Genomic DNA, 5,345 nt, shown 5'->3' with positions numbered 1-5,345 from the left:
GTCACGGAGGCCGGGGTGCAGTGGCGGGGTACAGGCGTTCACTGCAGAGTCCCGCCCTGTACGGTGGCCTGTCTCCCCGGGGGTGGGGCCGTGGCCGTGGCGAGTGCCAGCTCTCCGCTCACGGGAGGGACGCTGCCTGCTTCCAGCCCCGCGGGGTGACCCGCGCACCCGCCCCGCCGCCGTGGACCCAAACACAGACAGGTACGCCCACCGACAGCCCATGGGCACAGGACCCACCTGCAGGAAGTTCCCAGGTTAGACCCTAGAGACACGAGATTAGCAGCAGCCCCAGCAAGGGAAGAAGCACAGAGAGGGGACGAGGAGAGAAAGCGAGGCGTGAGAGGGCAGGAGCGGCAGGAGCACCAGAGCAGAGGCGGAGGGGACCGGCCGCGGGCTTCACAAGCACCCCCAGGTCTGGATACAGAAGGGAACGGGACCCCCTGTTCACAACAGCTAACTCTGTGACGACGGCCACGCACAGCACCGAACCAGGTTCACCTGTACTTGACGGTCCCGCGTGGCCCATCCTTTCAAGGGCCCGCACTCCGCTGTCACCCCACTTCCTCTCGCTCCCCAGATATTCTCGTCCTAAAGGGAGCACCTTTACATCTTCCAAAATAACCCTCATAGGTCACCCTGCTTTTCAAACACATGCCCGCCCAGCTTACTCTTTTTCCCCTGTTCTTTCCCTGGAAAAGGGTGAATTCCTCTTCTGGAATTTCATTTGCTAATCCAAGCATGTCCTGTCCAGACACTCAGCTATGGCCTTGCAGGAAAAATATTTGGGGGGAGGGGCGAGGGGAGGGTGGACTCTCAGCCGAATGTTTTGGCCATTTTTAGAGCTAATTTCCACTTTTCCACTTTTCCTACTTGTAATGGGTTAAATTGTCTCCCCCCCCCCCCCCCAAAGAAAGAAACGTTCAAGTCCTAACACCCAGGGCCTCAGAATGTGACCTTGTTTGGAAATAGGGCCACTGCAGATGTAACTATGTTACCGTGTGACCAGTGTCAGCTCCCTGATGTAACCAGTTAAGATGAGGTCATAATGGGGAGGGCGAGCCCCGATCCAATAGGATTCATGTCCTTTTGAGAAGACAGAGACACCAAACAGAGACCAACTGAGACCAGAGGCAGAGACCGGAGTGAGGAGACTGCACACCAGGGAGTGAACGCCAAGGATCACCAGCAGCCGCCGGAAGCTGGAAGGCACAGAGAGGGACTCCCCTACCTGCTTCAGAGGGAGCACGGCCCTGCTCACACCCGTTTCAGACCGTTTTAGACCTCTGGCCTCCAGAACCGGGGGAGGAAGCATTGTTTGAAGCCTCCTGGTTTGTGCGCTGTGTCACGGCCCCTCTGGAAACTGACACACACGCACGGCCACGACAAAGGCCCTTCACCACTGAGCTTGTGTCCAGCACCTTTCATGTTCCACTGTGAAACAGCACCTGAGCAGGACGAACGCTGCAGGTGCGGGTGAGCCAGGACCCTCAGGAAGCAGCTGTCCGCAGAGGAGACACCTACAAACAAGAGCACAGACTTACACGGATGCCCGTGTCGAACTGATTCCGTCAGGTGAAGTCTTCGTGGAGTGTGGACTGGACACGGTGGGGGGTGAGTGGTCAGCTGTGAACACCGTGGATGGTCTACATCATCTGCTGCCCGTTAAACTGCCAGAGTTTATTGACCACACCTCTTACCAGACAGCTTCTCTGCTATTGGCTTCAACGAATCAGGAAACGAAAATTTATAAACCAAGTAAGGACATATTATGAATCTGCTCCTTTCAAGCACACAACACATTTATCAGTTTCTATGTGCCATCGGATTGGAGGCATCACGAAACAAGATTCACACAGATCCTGAAGGACACCTAAGGCTTTGATCTGAAAGTCTAGAAAAGTCTGCAGTGACGCTCCTGGTTACGTACTGGTTCCACCTGCACTGAGAGCTCTCTCCGGCTCCTGGAACTCCTTGTGGCATTAGTCTCTGCCCATAAGTCTTCTACAAGGAAGCAAGCTTGTCAGCTCAAAATTTGACCTTCGATTTCACGTATTTTGTTCAGGAAAGCACGTTACCGGACACCCAGAGGAGCACAACAGAAAGCCCCCTGAGGCCGTGCTTCCCTTCCTGAATATCAGCTCGGAGAACCTCCCAGTCTTGATGGAAATTTTCACTCGTGGGCATTTTTCTCACACGCTTCACTGAGTCTTCAAAACAACTGGATTTCTATTGGGTTTATGTTAGGAACGCCAAAGAAATTAATGATGAACAATGCAATGAACCTCAGTTATTCTGATGGGGGAAAAGACAACTTCTAAGGCTGGAGGCACTTGTGAGGCAACAGTGCCCATTTTCTGGGCTATCCTCCATCCAGATGCAGGTGACCAGCGTCCAGGTGACGCGGCAGTCCTGCGTTACGTGTTTTCATGTACCGACTCATACGATCCCACCACTCTCCTCCGGAGCCTATGAGACAGGAACCCTTATTTTTCTCATATTATCTATGAGAAAACTAAAGCAATGGGAAGGCTGGCTTCTAATACCTAATCAGTTGATGTACCAGGAGGATTCTGCATCCTGGGTGCTATCTGGAGATCTCTTGGGGACACGTGATACATGGATCGCCTGGGACCCGTGTGGCCGTGGGCAGTGCACCCTCAGGAAGGGTCCTGGGGAAGTGGCCTTGAAGTCGGTAGCTCAGCCACGTCAGAATGATGCGCCTTGTCTCACCCCAAGCCCTGAAGTTCAAGTACAGATCTCACGTTCCCCTCCATTTCAGTCATTAGCAACAAGCGGATGTAAGCGTAGGCACCAGGCACACCTGTGCTGGGGAGCCACAGGTTAATCGTTAGGGGCCATTGGCTCCTTGTGCAGACTGACCTCAAGGGACAAGGAGGAGGGGTTTCCACGATGGCTGTCGTGTGGCCTTTTCCACGCACCACATCCTCGAGCCCACCAGGAGGTTTTGTGAATTACCTCATCAATGCAATAAAAACAACAATACAAATGGCCCTGTGATGGAATATGTTCTTTATTTAAAAGCCAAAGGGTAAGAAATGGTTTTTGTGGGTCAGCAAGTTTTGCTAAATCTGACAAGTGCCTGGATCGGTTTTTAAATGCACGTTTGTATGTCTTCCGGCTACGTAAGCAAGCTGCCTTCGGTGGCTATTTCCTGGCCGAGAGTGAGCGACCGGGATAGACCTCACCCAGGAAGTCATCAGACCCAACCTTCTGAGCTTGGGTGGTGCTCACAGGGAAACCTCGAATCTCAACGGGTACTTGTGGCTTTATCTTAATTAATATCTTCTCTCTCTGTCTCTCTATGAAAAAAATCACAGTGTAACTGGTGTGGTTTTTAAAAAAGAATAGTACTTAATTGCCATTCTAGCTCTACCATAAAATTATATCTACAATCATTATAATTTTGAATGTTTTTTGAAAGTACCTGTGTTTTGTTCTCTCTCTCAGCGAGCAGACAGAGCCAGGAGGAGCAGTCGACATTTCATAGGATGTTTGCCGTAGACGCCTTTCTCCTACTGATGTATTCCAGAAGACAAATGTACTAGTCTAAATTAGTTTTTTTTTTCCTTCTTTCCCTGCTGGTAATTAGCACTAGAGGGGATGGGTCTGAGTTAACTATTAATAGTTTAGAAGTAAACCTGAATTTTAGCAACAACACATTACCAGACAGTAAAAACCTGATTCTTCTGCTTCTGTTAAGAGCTTATCAATGAATGGAAGCTTCCGACTGTGTCTGACTATCGAACAATCGTGTTCCCAGCTGATGTTCGTTTATGCTGCACACTGCTGTATACCTGCACTGTTGTCTAACAGTGTTAATCTCTCCTAGCTGTGAGGGGTGCACAGAGAGCTTCCACAACGTCCCCGAGCCATCGGGCGACGCCTCCGCTCACACACCAGCCTTCGGGACTCCCCACATCTCGCTGGAGCTCCTCTGCCTGGACGTGGGGACCTAACCCAAAGCAAGGGCAGATTACGCAGCACGGAGGACCCCTGCCTCCGGCTAGGTTAACCGAGTCGACCAGGACGTCTGTTACTCTCCTGCGTGTGCTTGGAGGAAAACAAGAAACAGAGTGAGGGCAGGTGGGCACGTCCGGCACCTACACGGGGCCGGGCACGCGGGGGCTCATAGCAGCCCTCCTCCCTCTTCGCCAAGCGTTTACGTCTAACTATATTTAACCCTCACCAAAATGCAATGTGGCAGTAACGGACCCACCTCCCAGATGCGAAACTTAAGCTCAGAGAGGCTGGGGACTTCGTAAGGTCACGTGAGCGGTAACCGGCAGACTCGGGGGTCTGTCCAGGTGGATGGGCCCAGAGGTCGACCGTTGTCACTGGACCACGTGCCGCGCGTGATGGCCGTCCTCTGCCCTGTGCCCTTTGTCTTCCTCCTCCCGGTTAATCCTCCTGAGAAGAACACAGAAATATGTAAACTCGAGGAACAGGAAATAAAATTTCTGGAGCTTAGTGACGGCAAGCTGGAATGTGCAGAGAGCCCGTGGCCGGGACGGGAACCGTCGGTAGATGTGCCACAGCATTCGTCCGGAGCGTCCTTCCCCGCGGGAGACGAGAACGTGAGCCATCCCACCCGGCACCTCCACCCACCCGTGCCCTGCTCTCTCTCCCAGCCGCTGCCCGGCGCCCGATCCTGCCACTTGTCACCAAATACCCAGTGTTGTATTTCGTCAGTAAAACGGAGCGAAAAGTACTTGCCCGGAAATCCTCGGAGGGTCGTTTGAAGAGCGAGCGACAAGAGCTGTGGAAAAGAAGACGAACACACAAGCCCAGTGTGGCATCGCTGCTGTCCTGCTCGAGTCTGACTGCTCATCTGGCACCTGCAGGTGCACGGGGCGGGGTCCCCAGGCGGCCCGACGGCAGGAGCCAGCCGGCTACCGCGGACACCTCGGCCCTCAGGCAGCCGCAGACCAAAGTCCACACGAGACGCTGTATTTTTAGTTAAATCGAGCCTTCCTCCGAATTAAATGCCCTCCCAAGATATGACAGTATGCTTTCATCAACATAATGTATTACAATCAATTTACTAGTTAGGACATTAAAAAGTGACCCTCAGACCTTAAAAATCCCTCCGGCCACAAGGCTGCCTCGCAGCCCCCAAACCCTGCGGCCGGAGCGGGCATTACCTGCCCTGAGACACAGAGAGTGTGGCGCTGGCCAGGACGCCTGCCTTCTGTGAGCTATTCAAGGCGCGTGCCTCTAATAAGGCCACGTGCCCTTCGGAGATGTGACTCCTGTTAAACCCAGGGTTGCAGCCACGTCAAAGGCAGCATCTGTCCACACCAGTCCCACAGCAGCTGGCTTACCCC

At 53.1% G+C, this 5,345-nt stretch overlaps 1 long non-coding RNA gene across 3 annotated transcripts; it reads left to right on the top strand.

Moving 5' to 3' along the window:
* The first annotated feature begins 1,065 nt into the window (after positions 1-1,065).
* Positions 1,066-5,019, top strand: LOC125914770 (uncharacterized). Of its 3 annotated transcripts, none has more exons than XR_007455422.1 (3): positions 1,080-3,275; positions 3,469-3,559; positions 3,851-5,019. It is a non-coding gene; the product is annotated as an uncharacterized LOC125914770 (long non-coding RNA). The 3 variants fall into 3 exon arrangements; XR_007455421.1 differs by having other exon boundaries at positions 3,722-5,019; XR_007455420.1 differs by lacking the exon at positions 3,851-5,019 and having other exon boundaries at positions 1,066-3,275; positions 3,469-3,735.
* Positions 5,020-5,345: the final 326 nt, after the last annotated feature.

The sequence above is a fragment of the Panthera uncia genome (genome assembly GCF_023721935.1).
Source record: "Panthera uncia isolate 11264 chromosome D3 unlocalized genomic scaffold, Puncia_PCG_1.0 HiC_scaffold_8, whole genome shotgun sequence".
Taxonomy (NCBI): Eukaryota; Metazoa; Chordata; class Mammalia; order Carnivora; family Felidae; genus Panthera; species Panthera uncia.
This window is presented reverse-complemented; position numbering and strand designations above follow the sequence as displayed.